General features: G+C 38.5%; 1 pseudogene; it reads left to right on the top strand.

Moving 5' to 3' along the window:
* Window positions 1–1,966, top strand: LOC119520229 (annotated as a pseudogene).
* Window positions 1,967–19,899: the final 17,933 nt, after the last annotated feature.

Raw genomic sequence — 19,899 nt, 5'->3', positions numbered from 1 at the left:
ATGGCTGTGGTGTCTGAGGTCTCAGATGGCCCTGCAACCTCTCAACTGCCTGTACTGCCTCTGACAGGGGTGCTCCCTTCTCAACCAGCACCTGGAGTACAGGATGAGCTGGTGCCCATCAGCCACCCTGAGAGCTGCCAGTGACTCCACCCACCCACTGCTCACAGTCTGGTCACCAGTTCACTGGTACAATTGGTTTCTGCTGTTCTGCTACCTGCACTCTCACCCTGATGACACCAGGCTGGGCCAGGTTGTGGGTTCACTGTCATTGCCTGAGGCTATATCAGCTGCCCCGGGCTGACCTGCAAGAGGGACAGCTGCCAGACTGAGTTTTGTGACCACCAGAAGCAGACCTGGCATCCAAAACAGACCTGTGATATCAGCACAGGGTGCAGAGCTTGCAGGTAAGGACCATGCACTGTTCAGGCCTCAGATAGGGGCAAGATTCTGAACCAGATGACATCAAGCCTGACCAGGATGCAATGCTGACATCACCATAATGAATGACAGAAGCTGTACTCACATGGCCTCTGCAGAATGTGGCTGTGGATGTGGCTGGCTTTGTCTGCAAGAGATCTCAGAATTGCATTACCTAGTCCCACTGGCTGCCCCTTCTAGGGCAAGAAGCCTGGGAGCCAGAAGAAGAAGATTCTTTGGCCACTGGAAACTCCAGTAGGGGTTTCCATCATGGCTGGCATTGCCTTTCCTGCCATGGTCACTGTCATTCCTGTTTGTGTTGGCAGGAGGATCCTCAGCAGGTGTGAGGGAAGGAAAACCTCCAAGCACAGGAGGAATTTGATGATTGCAGGCAGAGTGATTTTGTCACTCTTGGTATCCCCAGTTATTGCTGCAGTTATTGTTCATGGCTCCCCATGAAGCTGGCATATGTCTATGGGTTTTTGCCCATTTCTTTCTGTCCCAGAGGGGTCTGTAGAGATGCCACAGCCAAGGGAATGGGAGTGAAAATTTTCCTTGGGGTGAAAGTTATGACAGTAGCTGTCATAATTCTGATAAGTAAGTAAGAGGAATCATACATGATATTTCAAAAATAAAACTGCTCTTGATCTCATGTATAAAGCTGATGTCTCTGGCTTGTGTTAACACTTCAGTCAATGCTTTTGATAAAAGATTTCATACCATTTAAAACTGAATTAACTTGCGTATCTCATATCTCCACTATTTACTATAAAATACTTTAAGTACAGTCAAAATGTTATTTAACTAATATGAACTTAGATGCAATATATGATGTAATTGAAATCCTGAGAAAATATATGTGAAGAATATATCTCATAATACCATTAATTTAATATTATTAAAATATTTCACAATTAGGGTCTCTGGGGATATAAAAATTCTTAAAATCCAGTCCTTTATGTGAAGTTACTTGAAAGTCATTGTATCTCTACTTAACATGCTTTCATTTGTACCATTTGATTTCTTAAACTATAACAATTTTATTACTATCAATATGCATTTATATGTTTGGAGTCAAAAAGGAAGCCAAGAGTGATGATCTTACCTGAGAAAGTTATGGATTGATATATTGATTGATGCATTCATTAATTACACCACAATGAATATTCACAGGTCTGGCAAATAGGAATAATGACAGCTAGTATATTTCCTTTCAATTTATGAAAGTAGATGTTATTTGTAGGAATCTGTATTTAATAACATTGTGAATTTGAATAAGACGAAATGTGTTGAGTCTTGTGTAAAATATTATGTTTTACCATACAAGTTGAACATAATTCAGAATGGGAATAAGCTGGCACATTAAAAGATTGTCTTATGCATATGTGCAAATGTATACATTGTTTGTAATTTGAATAATTAATGCATGTTGATTCACAGCTAGTAACTTGTTAATTCTCCCCTTCATAACTGTCACTATAATTTGTGAAATTTTAGCCTGTAGTTGAAGCCCAATGCTTACAGGCCCCTAGGCTAAATTCTTAATAAACCCTGGTGAATAGTACATATTCTCATGGAATTGCTTAAACTATTTCCTTGATGAGTTGAAACTTTCAAATGGACATTTGCAGACCAGCTTAACCTCCACCCTCAACTTCTCTAAAGGAACATTAATCATGCCCACATACTTCATATTCTGGTTTTCTTATTCCCCCATTTTTTATTGTGATTTTTCACATACCATACAATTATCCAAAGACCCAAAGTGTACAATCAGTTGCCCCTGGCACCATCATACATCTGTGCATCCATCACCACAATTAATTTTTGTTCAATATTTAGAATATTTTCATTACTCCAGAAAGAAACAAAGACAAAAAAAAAGGAAACTAAATCCTCTCATGTGCCTAATCACCCCCCTCCATTGTTGACTCATAGTGTTGGTATAGTACATTTGTTACTGTTGATGGAAGAATGTTGAAATACTACTAACTGTAGTATATAATTTGCAATAGGTATATATTTTTTCCTATATGCCCCTCTGTTATTAACTTCTAGTTGTAGTGTCATACATTTGTTCTGGTTCATGGAAGAGATTTCTATTTGTACAGTTAATCTCAGACATTACTCACCACAAGGTTCACTGTTTTATACATTCCCATCTTTTAACCTCCAGCTTTCCTTCTGTTGAAATACCCAACTCTGAGCTTCCCCTTTCCACCACCTTCACAAACCATTCTTCACACACCACTGTTACTTATTCTCACAACGTGCTACCATCACCTCTGTTCATTTCCAAACATTTAATTTCAAATTAGTTGAACATTCTGCTCATACTAAGCAACTGTTTCCCATTCTTTAGCCTCATTCTGTATCTTGGTAACTTATATTTCATGTCTATGAGTTTACATATAATTAGTTCCTATTCATGAGACCCTGTAATAATTGTCCTTATGTGTCTGGCTTATGTCACTCAGTATATTGCCCTCAAGATTTTGTCATCAACCCATTTTCTTTTCAGATGATTTTGTTCACACCCCATACATTCATCCTAGGTAAGCAATTGATGGTTCCCTATATAGTCACATATTGATGTTTTCACCATGCTCACCGCTATCTGTATAAGGACATCTACATTTCTTCCCAAAGCAGGATGAAGAGAAAAAGAAAAAGAAAACTGAAAGGAAAAAACAAAACCCAGGAAAAAAAACATGGCAGTTAGGAAGCAGCAAAAAGGAAAGATAATCTTAGATCAAAGTCAGACAACACCACCAATACCAAGAGTCTCACACCCCTCCCTTAAGCCCCCATCTTATATGTATTTACCTTGATATATTGCATTTGTTACATTAAAGGAAGCATAATACAATGATTTTGTTGATTATACTCTCTAGATTACATTGATTATATTTTTCCCCAATATCTCCTTATTTTTAACACCTTGCAAGGTTGACATTCATCTCTTCTCCCTCATGAAAAAACATATTTGTACATTTTGTTACAATTGTTGAACACTCTAGGTTTCACTGAGTTATACAGTCCCAGTCTTCATCTTTCCTCTTTTCTTCTGGTGTCACACATGCTCCTACCTTCCTCTTTCAACCATATTCATAGTTATCTTTGTTCAGTGTACTTACATTGCTGTACTACCATCACCCAAAATTGTTTTCCAAACCCCTGAATTCTGTTTCTTCCTCTATGTCTGTAGAGCTCCCTTTTGTATTTCCTGTAGAGTGGGTATCTTGTTCACAAACTGTCATTGTCTGTTTGTCAGAGAATATTTTGAACTCTCCTTCATATTTCAAGGAGTTTTGCCAGATAAAGGATTCTTGGTTGGCAGTTCTTCTCTTTCAGTATCTTAAATATATCACACAACTTCCTTCTTCCCTTCATGGTTTCTACTGAGAAATCCACAAATAGCCTTATTAAGCTTCCTTTGTATGTGATGGATCACTTTTCTCTTGCTGTTTTCAGGATCTTCTCTTTGTCTTTGATGTTTGATAATCTGATTATTAAGTGTCCTCGCATAGGCTTATTCAGATCTATTCTGTTTGGAGTATGCTGCACTTCTTGGATCTGTAATTTTATGTCTTTCATAAGAGATGGGAAATTTTCTTTGATTATTTCCTGTATTATTGTTTCTGCCCCTTTTCCCTTCTCTTCTTCTTCTTGGACACCAATGACATGAACTTTCCTGCATTTCATTTTGTCCTTAAGTCACCAGAGGTGTTGCTCATATTTTTCCATTCTTTTCTCTATCTTCTTTTGTGTGCAGGCTTTCAGTTGCCTTGTTCTCCAGTTCCTAAGTGTTTTCTTCTACCTCTTGAGATCTGTTCTGTATTTTCATTGTGTCTTTTGTCTCTTGTGTTGTGCCTTTCATTTCCATAGATTCTGCCAGTTGTTTTCTTGAACCTTCAATTTCTGTCTTATGTATGCCCAGTGTTTTCTTTATAGCATTTATCTCTTTTGCCATATCTTCTCTAAACTTTTGAATTGATTTAGCATTAGCTGTTTAAATTCCTGTATCTCAGTTGAAGTGTAAGTTTGTTCCTTTGACTGGGCCATAACTTTGTTTTTCTTAGTGTAGTTTGCAGTTTACTGTTGTCTAGGCATCTGACCTCCTTGGCCACCCAAATCAGGTTTTCCCAGACCAGTACAGGATCAGGTCCAAGAAGGAGGAAATATTCAGTATCCAGTTTCCTCATGGTGTGTCTTAGAGGATTGATACACCCTGTGCTTTTCTGCCCAGCAGGTGGCACCTATCAGCCTGTCACTCCAGCTTGGTGTAAGAGGGGTGTGTCCCGTGACACACCTGTGACACTCCTGTTTTCCACCAGGCTCTGGGGTCTGGTTCTGAATAGAAGGCAGGTAGTAGAACTTGGCCCCACCTCTTTCCTCTTGGGAAGACATGCGCCCTAGAAAGATGTAATTTGCATATAAATAGATTCTTTGTTTCTCTGACCCTGCTACATCCACCGTTGTCTGGGTCAGAGTGCTGCAAGTATAAAATGGCTGAGGCTTTCTCTACTGCAAGTCAAAAGAAGCTGAAGGCACCTTCACCTAGCCACCCAGGTTGAGAGTGTGAGAAAGGGACAGAAAGCCCCCCTCCATGGTTAGTCCACTGCCCCCAGACTCACTCGTCAGCCAGAGACAGCACTGGGCACCCTGTCCCAAGACAGATATGTCCCATGAGTCTCCAAGATCAGTTGTCACCAACCTCTGACTGCTTGTTGGAGATTCATAGTTTGTATTGAGCAGTTAACATTAAAGCCCAGTTGGAGCTGGGGTGAGGTATATTCACTTGTTCAGAGAGTGCTGCTTTGTAGCACTGTGGGGTTTTGCAGTTTAGGCTGCTGTGAGTGAGGGGGCTCTTGGCTCAGATCTGCAGCCTTTACTTACAGATTTTATGTTGTGATCTTGGGCAGTTCTCTTAATTTAGATTGTTGCATGATGTGTGGACAGTAGCCACCATCTCCCAGCATCTATTCCAGACCTTTTACTAGTTCTTTCTGTTTTTTTTTAAATAGTTGCTCTGGGACAACTAAATTCCACTCCTTTCTATGCCACCATCTTTTCCCTCTTATTCCCTTTTACTTGTGATCAACATGATCATTGAATACACAGAGAACCTGTGATAACTTCCAGAGTGTCCTCCTGCTTGCAAGACTATAAATTCTCTCATTTTTCAGCTCCCTGTTGGTTCTTATTTTAGGACCATTTGAAACAGTTCTTCGAGATGTTTATTTTTATTGTTGTTTGTTTTATGCCAGCCTGTTTACTGAAAGTTTAGTGATCACATCATATGACTAATTTGGTTAAGAATAACCACTTCAATATTTATAAGTAGCTCTAAACTAGTAAAATTTGTTTCATGGTGAAGGTCGAGATCATAGGAAAATTTTCTTAACATTTTCTTCAAATTAATCTAACATTTCAAGCCAATTATCAAACTGTTGCTGCTGTATTATAGAAATGCAACAGGATTTCATGGTTTCAATATAGAATAAAAAAGTTTTATTAATTTGTATTCTTGAATCAATATTGTTTCTAGTTTTAATTTACATGTGACAGTACAGAACAGTAAAACTTCACACCTTCATCAAAATACTTGTTTTATGTCTTGACTCTGTCATTTACTTGCTTTATAGCTCTGAGAAGTCTTTGAACATCTTTGAAACATCACTTCCTTATAAATAGAATTTGTAATAATACCCACCTCATCAACTTAGTATTTAGAAAATATTTCAAATAAAGCCAGTTTTCAAATTGTGGCTATGTTGAAGAAAAATAAATTAATAAGAATTATGAATCACTGACTGTGCCAGTTTGAATGTATTGTGTCTCCCAAATGCCATTATCTTTGATGTAGTCTTGTGGGGCAGACGTTTTGGTGCTGATTAGATTTGCTTGGAATGTGCCCCACCCAGCTGTGGGTGATGACTCTGATGAGATATTCCCATGAAGGCATGGCCCCGCCCATTCAGGGTGGAACTTGATCAGTGGAGCCATATAAATGAGCTGACTCAAAGACAAGGAACTCAGTGCAGCTGTGAGTGATGTTTTGAAGAGGAGCAAGCTTGCTAGAGAGGAACGTCCTGGGAGAAAGCCATTTTGAAACCAGAACTTTGGAGCAGACACCAGCCACGTGCCTTCCCAGCTAACAGAGGTTTTCCGGACACCATTGGCCATCCTCCAGTGAAGGTACCTGATTACTGATGTGTTACCTTGGACACTTTATTGGCCTTAAGACTGTAACTGTGTAGCCAAATAAACCCCCTTTTTATAAAAGCCAATCCATCTCTGGTGTTTTGCATTCTGCAGCATTAGCAAACTAGAACACTGACAAAAAGCATTAATTATGTGATCTCTTTACCTCTTACTTTTCTTCCATCCTAAACCCATAGCACTATTTCTTTTAAACAGAGGTGTAGGAAGAAAACGCAGGGTTCACATTTGCTAATGAGATTTTCTGTTAAGAAGATTAGGACATTATAAAATGTTCTGAAGTGATTTGTATAGAGGTTGTAAAACTTAGACCATTTCTTCACTTTCAGATTGGCAGGAGGCAGGAGGATCAAAGCACTACAAAGCTTTCCTGTGGTAACTAGAATATTGCACAGGGGCTCTGATACCATAAAATATAAAAGCAAATTTCATTGACTTTAATGCATAAGCATGAAGAATACATTTTCAGTCTGAAGAATAAGTTGTATAATTATTCATTTATATTTTTCATTCACATGTCCATATAAAATTCAATATTCTTGAATGTAATTCAATGTTACCAAATATTTAGTGATTAATTTTGCACATGATTGTCTGGAGGCTGTCTCTAGGGATCATGAACAAGTGCTTATGTGCTCTTCCATAATATGCTGTGAAAAAACCCTAGAATTAAAAGTCAAGTATGAGGGATCCTGTATATGTGTTATTTTTATGTCAAGGGTTTACTTACTCACTTTGCACCACCTGAATATATAGTACAGAAGTTAGAAGATAATAGGTAGATGTTTGTTGTAATTAGTTAAATAGCAATAACATAATAGAATATCCAACTTTTAAGACAAACAGCACCCACCATAATTAAATGTATTTAAAGAATTTAGATTAGTGTTCTGTATAGACAAACTTTGGGCAGCCAGAAGAGGCTTTCTGTACCACCGTGTTTTGCCAGCATCAGTTCCACTAGATGCTGTTATGCAATAACTGTGCACTTTCATTAACAGTTATCAATTCTGCTTAAAACTGCTGGGACTGCGTTTTTTCAATTCAATGAATAATAAATAATACATTCATCTCATTGTGTGTGCCATCCTTATTGGTATTTTCTATTCCAATTTTATTGAAAATGCCAGAGCAGGAGATAAGTCAGGGTGATTCATGGAGGAGGTGAAGAGGAGGAAAAGAAGAGAACATTAATATCAAACAAGTAAGTTGATATACTCTTTTCTTACACTGGGGAGGCAAGGCATGAATTCTAGTAAGGGCTCAATCATGCTTTCAGGTGCAGGGAAGAATGAGTGGGCACTTAAGATGATTAACAACATGGCAGAAATCATTCTGTTTATGACAAAGACATCTTTGTTCTGTTTCAGTTTGAAATGTAGGGAAGCAATGGCGCTAGAGAAAACCTCTGGGTATATAGCCCTTGGCATAAAAAGTAGACAGTGCCAGTATAATTTTAAATAGCAAATTGGCTCCAGATGGCTCTAGGCAATCAGAATCTCTTCCACGGGCCTCAGAGATGCTACTTAAATTCTGTCACTGATCTCAAGTTTTATTCAACTGTGCTCAGAAAAAACAGCTGGAGTATGGTTACTTTGGGCCCAGTATATGGACCATTTTGATGTATGCTGAAAACGCACTTGAAAAGCACTCTGGGGAGGCGGGGCAAGATGGCAGACTGGTGAGCTGTATGTTTTAGTTACTCCTCCAGGAAAGTAGGTAGAAAGCCAGGAACTGCGTGGACTGGACACCACAGAGCAATCTGACTTTGGGCATACTTCATACAACACTCATGAAAACGTGGAACTGCTGAGATCAGCGAAATCTGTAAGTTTTTGCGGCCAGGGGACCCGCGCCCCTCCCTGCCAGGCTCAGTCCCGGGGGAGGAAGGGCTGTCAGCTCCGGGAAGGAGAAGGGAGAACTGCAGTGGCAGCCCTTATCGGAAGCTCATTCTACTGATTCAAACTCCAACCATAGATAGACTGAGACCAGACACCAGAGAATCTGAAAGCAGCCAGCCCAGCAGAGAGGAGACAGGCATAGAAAAAAAACAACACGAAAAACTCCAAAATAAAAGCGGAGGATTTTTGGACTTCTGGTGAACATAGAAAGGGGAAGGGCCCTGAGGCGCATATGCAAATCCTGAAGAGAAGCTGATCTCTCTGCCCTGTGGACCTTTCCTTAATGGCCCTGGTTGCTTTGTCTCTTAGCATTTCAATAACCCATTAGATCTCTGAGGAGGGCCTGTTTTTTTTTGTTTGTTTGTTTGTTTTTGTTTGTTTTTGTTTTTTTTTTTAATCCTTTTTTCTTTTTCTAAAACAATTACTCTAAGAAGCCCAATACAGAAAGCTTCAAAGACTTGCTCTTTGGGCAGGTCAAGTCAAGAGCAGAACTAGGAGAGCTCTGAGACAAAACGCAATAATCCAGTGGCTGAGAAAATTCACTAAACACCACAACTTCCCAAGAAAAGGGGGGTGTCCGCTCACAGCCATCATCCTGGTGGACAGGAAACACTCCTGCCCATCGCCAGCCCCATAGCCCAGAACTGCCCCAGACAACCCAGTGTGAGGGAAGTGCTTCAAATAACAGGCACACACCAAAAAACTGGGTGTGGACATTAGCCTTCCCTGCAACCTCAGCTGATTGTCCCAGAGTTGGGAAGGTAGAGCAGTGTGAATTAACAAAGCCCCATTCAGCCATCATTTCAGCAGACTGGGAGCCTCCCTACACAGCCCAGCAGCCCAGAACTGCCCTGGGGGGACGGCACTCACCTGTGACATAGCACAGTCATCCCTCAACAGAGGACCCGGGGTGCACGGCCTGGAAGAGGGGCCCACTTGCAAGTCTCAGGAGCCATATGCCAATACCAAGGACTTGTGGGTCAGTGGCAGAGACAAACTGTGGCAGGACTGAACTGAAGGATTAGACTATTGCAGCAGCTTTAAAACTCTAGGATCACCAGGGAGATTTGATTGTTAGAGCCACCCCCCCCTCCCTGACTGCCCAGAAACACGCCCCATATACAGGGCAGGCAACACCAACTACACACACAAGCTTGGTACACCAATTGGACCCCACAAGACTCACTTCCCCAATCACCAAAAAGGCTAAGCAGGGGAGAACTGGCTTGTGGAGAACAGGTGGCTCGTGGACGCCACCTGCTGGTTAGTTAGAGAAAGTGTACTCCACAAAGCTGTAGATCTGATAAATTAGAGATAAGGACTTCAATTGGTCTACAAATCCTAAAAGAACCCTATCAAGTTCAGCAAATGCCACGAGGCCAAAAACAACAGAAAATTATAAAGCATATGAAAAAACCAGATGACATGGATAAACCAAGCCCAAGCACCCAAATCAAAAGACCAGAAGAGACACAGCACCTAGAGCAGCTACTCAAAGAACTAAAGATGAACAATGAGACCATAGTATGGGAGATAAAGGAAATCAAGAAGACCCTAGAAGAGCATAAAGAAGACATTGCAAGACTAAATAAAAAAATGGATGATCTTATGGAAATTAAAGAAACTGTTGACCAAATTAAAAAGATTCTGGACACTCATAGTACAAGACTAGAGGAAGTTGAACAACGGATCAGTGACCTGGAAGATGACAGAATGGAAAATGAAAGCATAAAAGAAAGAATGGGGAAAAAAATTGAAAAAATCGAAATGGACCTCAGGGATATGATAGATAATATGAAACGTCCAAATATAAGACTCATTGGTGTCCCAGAAGGGGAAGAAAAGGGTAAAGGTCTAGGAAGAGTATTCAAAGAAATTGTTGTGGAAAACTTCCCAAATCTTCTAAACAACATAAATACACAAATCATAAATGCTCAGTGAACTCCAAATAGAATAAATCCAAATAAACCCACTCCGAGACATATACTGATCACACTGTCAAACACAGAAGAGAAGGAGCAAGTTCTGAAAGCAGCAAGAGAAAAGCAATTCACCACATACAAAGGAAACAGCATAAGACTAAGTAGTGACTACTCAGCAGCCACCATGGAGGCAAGAAGGCAGTGGCACAATATATTTAAAATTCTGAGTGAAAAAAAATTTCCAGCCAAGAATACTTTATCCAGCAAAGCTCTCCTTCAAATTTGAGGGAGAGCTTAAATTTTTCACAGACAAACAAATGCTGAGAGAATTTGCTAACAAGAGACCTGCCCTACTGGAGATACTAAAGGGAGCCCTACAGACAGAGAAACAAAGAAGGACAGAGAGACTTGGAGAAAGGTTCAGTACTAAAGAGATTCGGTATGGGTACAATAAAGGATATTAATAGACAGAGGGGAAAAATATGACAAACATAAACCAAAGGATAAGATGGCTGATTCAAGAAATGCCTTCACGGTTATAACGTTGAATGTAAATGGATTAAACTCCCCAATTAAAAGATATAGATTCGCAGAATGGATCAAAAAAAATGAACCATCAATATGTTGCATACAAGAGACTCATCTTAGACACAGGGACACAAAGAAACGGAAAGTGAAAGGATGGAAAAAAATATTTCATGCAAGCTACAGCCAAAAGAAAGCAGGTATAGCAATATTAATCTCAGATAAAATAGACTTCAAATGCAGGGATGTTTTGAGAGACAAAGTAGGCCACTACGTACTAATAAAAGGGGCAATTCAGCAAGAAGAAATAACAATCGTAAATGTCTATGCACCCAACCAAGGTGCCACAAAATACATGAGAGAAACACTGGCAAAACTAAAGGAAGCAATTGATGTTTCCACAATAATTGTGGGAGACTTCAACACATCACTCTCTCCTATAGATAGATCAACCAGACAGAAGACCAATAAGGAAATTGAAAACCTAAACAATCTGATAAATGAATTAGATTTAACAGACATATACAGGACATTACATCCCAAATCACCAGGATACACATACTTTTCTAGTGCTCATGGAACTTTCTCCAGAATAGATCATATGCTGGGACATAAAACAAGCCTCAATAAATTTAAAAAGTGAAATTATTCAAAGCACATTCTCTGACTACAATGGAATACAATTAGAAGTCAATAACCATCAGAGACTTAGAAAATTCACAAATACCTGGAGGTTAAACAACACACTCCTAAACAATCAGTGGGTTAAAGAAGAAATAGCAAGAGAAATTGCTAAATATATAGAGACGAATGAAAATGAGAACACAACATACCAAAACCTATGGGATGCAGCAAAAGCAGTGCTAAGGGGGAAATTTATAGCACTAAACGCATATATTAAAAAGGAAGAAAGAGCCAAAATCAAAGAACTAATGGATCAACTGAAGAAGCTAGAAAATGAACAGCAAACCAATCCTAAACCAAGTAGAAGAAAAGAAATAACAAGGATTAAAGCAGAAATAAATGACATAGAGAACAAAAAAACAATAGAGAGGATAAATATCACCAAAAGTTGGTTCTTTGAGAAGATCAACAAGATTGACAAGCCCCTAGCTAGACTGACAAAATCAAAAAGAGAGAAGACCCATATAAACAAAATAATGAATGAAAAAGGTGACATAACTGCAGATCCTGAAGAAATTAAAAAAATTATAAGAGGATACTATGAACAACTGTATGGCAACAAACTGGATAATGTAGAGGAAATGGACAATTTCCTGGAAACATATGAACAACCTAGACTGACCAGAGAAGAAATAGAAGACCTCAACCAACCCATCACAAGCAAAGAGATCCAATCATTCATCAAAAATCTTCCCACAAATAAAGGCCCAGGGCCAGATGGCTTCACAGGGGAATTCTACCAAACTTTCCAGAAAGAACTGACACCAATCTTACTCAAACTCTTTCAAAACACTGAAGAAAATGGAACACTACCTAACTCATTTTATGAAGCTAACATCAATCTAATACCAAAACCAGGCAAAGATGTTACAAAAAAGGAAAACTACCGGCCAATCTCCCTAATGAATATAGATGCAAAAATCCTCAACAAAATACTTGCAAATCGAATCCAAAGACACATTAAAAAAATCATACACCATGACCAAGTGGGGTTTATTCCAGGCATGCAAGGATGGTTCAACATAAGAAAATCAATCAATGTATTACAACACATTAACAAGTCAAAAGGGAAAAATCAATGGATCATCTCAATAGATGCTGAAAAAGCATTTGACAAAATCCAACATCCCTTTTTGATAAAAACACTTCAAAAGGTAGGAATTGAAGGAAACTTCCTCAACATGATAAAGAGCATATATGAAAAACCCACAGCCAGCATAGTACTCAATGGTGAGAGACTGAAAGCCTTCCCTCTAAGATCAGGAACAAGACAAGGATGCCCGCTGTCACCACTGTTATTCAACATTGTGCTGGAAGTGCTAGCCAGGGCAATCCGGCAAGACAAAGAAATAAAAGGCATCCAAATTGGAAAAGAAGAAGTAAAACTGTCATTGTTTGCAGATGATATGATCTTATATCTAGAAAACCCTGAGAAATCGACGATACAGCTACTAGAGCTAATAAACAAATTTAGCAAAGTAGCGGGATACAAGGTTAATGCACATAAGTCAGTAATGTTTCTATATGCTAGAAATGAACAAACTGAAGAGACACTCAAGAAAAAGATACCATTTTCAATAGCAACTAAAAAAATCAAGTACCTAGGAATAAACTTAACCATAGATGTAAAAGACCTATACAAAGAAAACTACATAACTCTACTAAAAGAAATAGAAGGGGACCTTAAAAGATGGAAAAATATTCCATGTTCATGGATAGGAAGACTAAATGTCATTAAGATGTCAATTCTACCCAAACTCATCTACAGATTCAATGCAATCCCAATCAAAATTCCAACAACCTACTTTGCAGACTTGGAAAAGCTAGTTATCAAATTTATTTGGAAAGGGAAGATGCCTCGAATTGCTAAAGACACTCTAAAAAAGAAAAACGAAGTGGGAGGACTTACACTCCCTGACTTTGAAGCTTATTATAAAGCCACAGTTGCCAAAACAGCATGGTACTGGCACAAAGATAGACATATAGATCAATGGAATCGAATTGAGAATTCGGAGATAGACCCTCAGATCTATGGCCGACTGATCTTTGATAAGGCCCCCAAAGTCATGAACTGAGTCATAATGGTCTTTTCAACAAATGGGGCTGGGAGAGTTGGATATCCATATCCAAAAGAATGAAAGAGGACCCCTACCTCACCCCCTACACAAAAATGAACTCAAAATGGACCAAAGATCTCAATATAAAAGAAAGTACCATAAAACTCCTAGAAGATAATGTAGGAAAACATCTTCAAGACCTTGTATTAGGCGGCTACTTCCTAGACTTTACACCCAAAGCACAAGCAACAAAAGAGAAAATAGACAAATGGGAACTCCTCAAGCTTAGAAGTTTCTGCACCTCAAAGGAATTTCTCAAAAAGGTAAAGAGGCAGCCAACTCAATGGGAAAAAATTTTTGGAAACCATGTATCTGACAAAAGACTGATATCTTGCATATATAAAGAAATCCTACAACTCAATGACAATAGTACAGTCGGCCCAATTATAAAATGGGCAAAAGATATGAAAAGACAGTTCTCTGAAGAGGAAATACAAATGGCCAAGAAACACATGAAAAAATGTTCAGCTTCACTAGCTATTAGAGAGATGCAAATTAAGACCACAATGAGATACCATCTCACACCGGTTAGAATGGCTGCCATTAAACAAACAGGAAACTACAAATGCTGGAGGGGATGTGGAGAAATTGGAACTCTTATTCACTGTTGGTGGGACTGTATAATGGTTCAGCCACTCTGGAAGTCAGTCTGGCAGTTCCTTAGAAAACTAGATATAGAGTTACCATTCGACTGAGCGGTTGCACTTCTCGGTATATACCCGGAAGATTGGACAGCAGTGACACGAACAGATATCTGCACGCCAATGTTCATAGCAGCATTATTCACAATTGCCAAAAGATGGAAACAACCCAAATGTCCTTCAACAGATGAGTGGATAAATAAAATGTGGTATATATACACGATGGAATACTACGCGGCAGTAAGAAGGAACGATCTTGTGAAACATATGACAACATGGATGAACCTTGAAGACATAATGCTAAGCGAAATAAGCCAGGCACAAAAAGAGAAATATTATATGCTACCACTAATGTGAACTTTGAAAAATATAAAACAAATGGCTTATAATGTAGAATGTAGGGGAACTAGCAATAGAGAGCAATTAAGGAAGGGGGAACAATAATCCAAGAAGAACAGATAAGCTATTTAACGTTCTGGGGATGCCCAGGAATGACTATGGTCTGTTAATTTCTGATGGATATAGTAGGAGCAAGTTCACAGAGATGTTGCTATATTAGGTAACTTTCTTGGGGTAAAGTAGGAACATGTTGGAAGTTAAGCAGTTATCTTGGGTTAGTTGTCTTTTTCTTACTCCCTTGTTATGGTCTCTTTGAAATGTTCTTTTATTGTATGTTTGTTTTCTTTTTAACTTTTTTTTCATACAGTTGATTTAAAAAAAAAAAAACAAGGAAAAAAAAAAGATGCAGTGCCCCCTTGAGGAGCCTGTGGAGAATGCAGGGGTATTCGCCTACCCCACCTCCATGGTTGCTAACATGACCACAGACATAGGGGACTGGTGGTTTGATGGGTTGAGCCCTCTACCACAGGTTTTACCCTTGGGAAGACGGTTGCTGCAAAGGAGAGGCTAGGCCTCCCTATGGTTGTGCCTAAGAGCCTCCTCCCGAATGCCTCTTTGTTGCTCAGATGTGGCCCTGTCTCTCTAGCTAAGCCAACTTGAAAGGTGAAATCACTGCCCTCCCCTCTACGTGGGATCAGACACCCAGGGGAGTGAATCTCCCTGGCAACGTGGAATATGACTCCCGGGGAGGAATGTAGACCTGGCATCGTGGGACGGAGAACATCTTCTTGACCAAAAGGGGGATGTGAAAGTAAATGAAATAAGCTTCAGTGGCAGAGAGAATCCAAAAGGAGCCAAGAGGTCACTCTGGTGGGCACTCTTACGCACACTTTAGACAACTCTTTTTAGGTTCTAAAGAATTGGGGTAGCTGGTGGTGGATACCTGAAACTATCAAACTACAACCCAGAACCCATGAATCTCGAAGACAGTTGTATAAAAATGTAGCTTATGAGGGGTGACAATGGGATTGGGAAAGCCATAAGGACCACACTCCACTTTGTCTAGTTTATGGATGGATGAGTAGAAAAATAGGGGAAGGAAACAAACAGACAAAGGTACCCAGTGTTCTTTTTTACTTCAATTGCTCTTTTTCACTCTAATTATTATTCTTGTTATTCTTGTGTGTGTGCTAATGAAGGTGTCAGGGATTGATTTGGGTGATGAATGTACAACTATGTAATGGTACTGTGAAGAATCGAAAGTACGATTTGTTTTGTATGACTGCGTGGTATATGAATATATCTCAATAAAATGAAGATTAAAAAAAAAAAAAAAAAAGACATAATGCTGAGCAAAATAAGCCAGGCACAAAAAGAGAGATATTGTGTGTTACCACTAATGTGAATTCTGTGAAAAATGTACAATGTTTTATACTGTAGAATGTAGGGGACCTAGAGATACCAATTAGTGGAGGGGGAATGATAATCTAATAAGAACAGATAAACTATGGAGGGTAATCTCAATGTTATGGGAATGCTCAGGAATGATTATAGTTTGTAAACTTTCTTGGATATAGTAAGATCATGTTGGAAGCAATAGAGTTATTTTAGGATTTTTTTTTCTCTTATTCCTTTGTTTTCTTAGGGGTTGTTAATTTTCTTGGGGTATGGTAGGAACATGTTGGAAGCAATGTAGTTATTTTAGATTATTTGTTTTTCTTACTCCTCTGTTTGGACATGGTTTATCAATTTTCTTGGGGTATGGTAGGAACATATTGGAAACAAAGTAGTTATTTTAGGTTATTTGTTTTCCTTAATCCATTGCTTTGTTTGAAATGTTGTGGCGTTTTTTTTTTTTGGTTGTTGTTTGCCTGTTTGTTTTTAATTTTTTGATAAACAAAGTTAAAAAATTGGAAAAAAATGAGTAGAAAAATGGGAGTAAAAACTAAATGACAAATAGGGTGGGATGGGGGGATGGTTTGGGTATTCTCTTTTCACTTTTATTTTTTATTCTTATTCTGATTCTTTCTGATGTAAGGAAAATGTTCAGAAATAGATTGTGGTGATGAACGCATAACTATATGATCATACTGTGAACAGTTGATTGTATACCATGGATGACCGTATGGTTTGTGAATATAATTCAATAAAACTGAATTAAAAAAAAAAAAAAGAAAGAAAAGAAAAGCACTCTGTACCCTGGGAGCAACAATTTGCTTTCCTAATAAGAAGATTTAGTCTGTTGTGCTATTCAAGTGTGGCATATAACAATTAGATTGTGTAAATATCTCTGGGCCAGTTTGAATGTGTTATGTTCCCCAGAAAAAGCCATATTCTTTGATGCAATCTTGGGGGCAGATGTTTTAGTGCTGATTAGATTGGAATCCTTTGTGTTTCCATGGAGATGTGACCCACTGAACTCTAGGTGATAACTCTGATGAGATAACTTCCATGGGGTCATGACCCCACCCATTCAGCATGGGCCTTGATAACTGGATTACAGAAGGAATGAGCTTCCTACAGCCAAGAAGGACACTGTGAAGAATGCACAGAAGCTGAGAGAGTAGCTGCAAATGAGAGACAGTTTGAAGGTGGCTGTTGAAAGCAGACCCCTGCTCCAGAGAAGCTAAGAGAGAACACCCCGAGAGCAACTGTGACTGATATTTTGAAGAGGAGTTGTGGTCTAGAGAGGAATGTCCTGGGAGAAAGCCATTTTGAAACCAGAACTTGGAGCAGATGCCAGCCACATGCCTTCCCAGTTAACAGAGGTTTCTTGGATGCCATTGGCCATCCTCCAGTGAAGGTACCTGATTGTTGATGCATTGCCTTGGACACTTTGTGGCCCTAAGACGGTAACTGTGTAACCAAATAAACCCCCTTTTATAAAAGCCAATCCATTTCTGGCGTTTTGCATTCTGGCAGCATTAGCAAACTAGAACAGTCTCCAACTATGATTTTGGAATTTAAAAATTTTCCTTCATTTTATGTCATTTTCTGCAGTATGTTTTGAAAATAAGTCATATGTGCATACAAATTTGGAGTTGTTATAGCTTCCTATTAAATCAACTTCTTTATCACAATGAAGAATCCTTCTTTATATTAGCCATACTTCCTGCCTCTGGCATATATTGTTTTATTAGTAGTCAGCCATATACCTACAAGGAGGGATTTTGGCTTGTGTTACATTATATATTTTCCCATCTTGTTTAAAATTTTATTTTTGAAGTATGTTTTTCTGTTTATTTTAAATATTATTTATCAAGTGCTTTTATTTATGTATTGTATGTTGTTCATTCCACTTGACAAATTCTGTGTTATAATTGGATCCTTTATTTTATTTAAATTTCCTATCATTCAGAGTACATGGTGAATTTCTATCTACTATTGTGCTTTTTGGTTCCTATTTATCCCATCCTTCCTTGTCCAATTTTTCTTCTATTTGATTAAGTATATTTTTTCAGTTTTTATCATCTAGCAGATTTTCAGTCATAAATTCTTATCACATATTTTTAGATATTACCCTAGTGATTCCAATGTCTATCTTCAACTTATATTCTATCTGGTCCCAAGCATTAGCTCACAGATCACTCATATGAACAATTATCCAAGGAACTATCTGGATATGACTGCACATGATCATGGATGTAATTTAAAAGTGATTGGTATTAAATATTCATTTAGATTACCTAGGTAAAGGTAAATTTCATGATTGCTATGTCACCATCACAGTTCTGAGTACTTGAGAATAATTTTGTTCTTTTTATTAAAACTAACCCACAGAGGACTTCCCCATCCTCAACACTCCTGAGAGGAAAGGCAACTAGTCATGGTTAGCCTGGCTACCTCTAGAGCCAAATACCCTATGTTCATAACCAGGTTCTACAACTTAAGGGTTGTGTGAACTTTGGCAAGTTATATTTTCTTGACTTCCAGAACCAACATATTTACTCTTTCAGTTTTCTCCATTCCTTGCTGTATCCAGGTTGTCTATCTGGGATGGTTTTCCTTCTACCTGAAAACATCAGTTAACATTTCTTGTACCAAATTGGATGATGACCTTAAACTTCACCTGCTTTAGTTTCTACAAATATATTGTTTATTCTTTGTTTAATACTTCCAGAAGTATCCACTGCTTGACACAGAATATTGTGAACACTAAAGCTTCATAAAAATAGATTCATATATTATTTTGTAGCTGATTTCTTTTGATTACCACATGTAAATCAGGCTATTCAGAGTGTGTGTGTGTGTTTTACATTGCTGGCAGTGTTCCACCAGATGTATTGTTCATGTTTTAGATATTCATTTCAATAACTGGCAATTTGCTGGTTACTATGTTATAGCTATTATGGAAAGCAAATTTCTTTTTAAAATGCTAAACTGGAATTTGGTGGACCTAGACATTCATTTTTCTCAAGCACGTAACCAGAAAACCAAACATGTATTTCAGAATTTATCCTTGTCCTCTCAGAAGATACCCAAATGCTGGCTGTTCCTGATGATGTACCTGGTCACCTTCTGGGACACCAATGATTCTTATATTTGTGTGCTCCATGTTGTCCATCAACATGCAAATGTGAGAAACATTGGTGTTCCAGAAGGGGGAGAGAAGGGTAAAGGTCTAGGCAGAGTATGTAAAGATTGTTGGGGAAAACTTTCCAAGCCTTCTAAACAACATAAATATGCAAATCATAGATGCTCAAAGAACTCCAAATATAATAAATAGAAATAAACACACTCTGAGACATATTCTGATCAGATTGTCAAATGCTGAAGAGAAGCAGCAAGTTCTGAAAACAGCAAGAGAGAAGCCATTCACCATGTACAAGGGTAACAACATAAGAGTAAGTAGTGAATTCACAGCGGCCACAATGGAGGTAAGAGGGCAATGATATAACATATTTAAAATTCTAAAAGAGAAAAATTACCAACCAAGAATTCTTTATCCAGCAAAACTCTCCTTAAAATTTGAGGGAGTGCTTAAAATCTTCACAGACAAACAAACGCTGACAGAATTTGCTAACAAGGAACCTGACCTGCTTGAGATGCTAAAGGGATCTGATCCCTACTGGCAGAGAAACAAAGAAAGGAGAGAGAGGTACAGAGAACAATTCAGAACTAAGGATAT

The sequence above is a fragment of the Choloepus didactylus genome, chromosome 25, assembly GCF_015220235.1.
Source record: "Choloepus didactylus isolate mChoDid1 chromosome 25, mChoDid1.pri, whole genome shotgun sequence".
In the NCBI taxonomy this organism is placed as follows: domain Eukaryota; kingdom Metazoa; phylum Chordata; class Mammalia; order Pilosa; family Megalonychidae; genus Choloepus; species Choloepus didactylus.
Note: the sequence above shows the minus strand (reverse complement) of the source record. Positions and strands in the feature narration are given on the sequence as shown.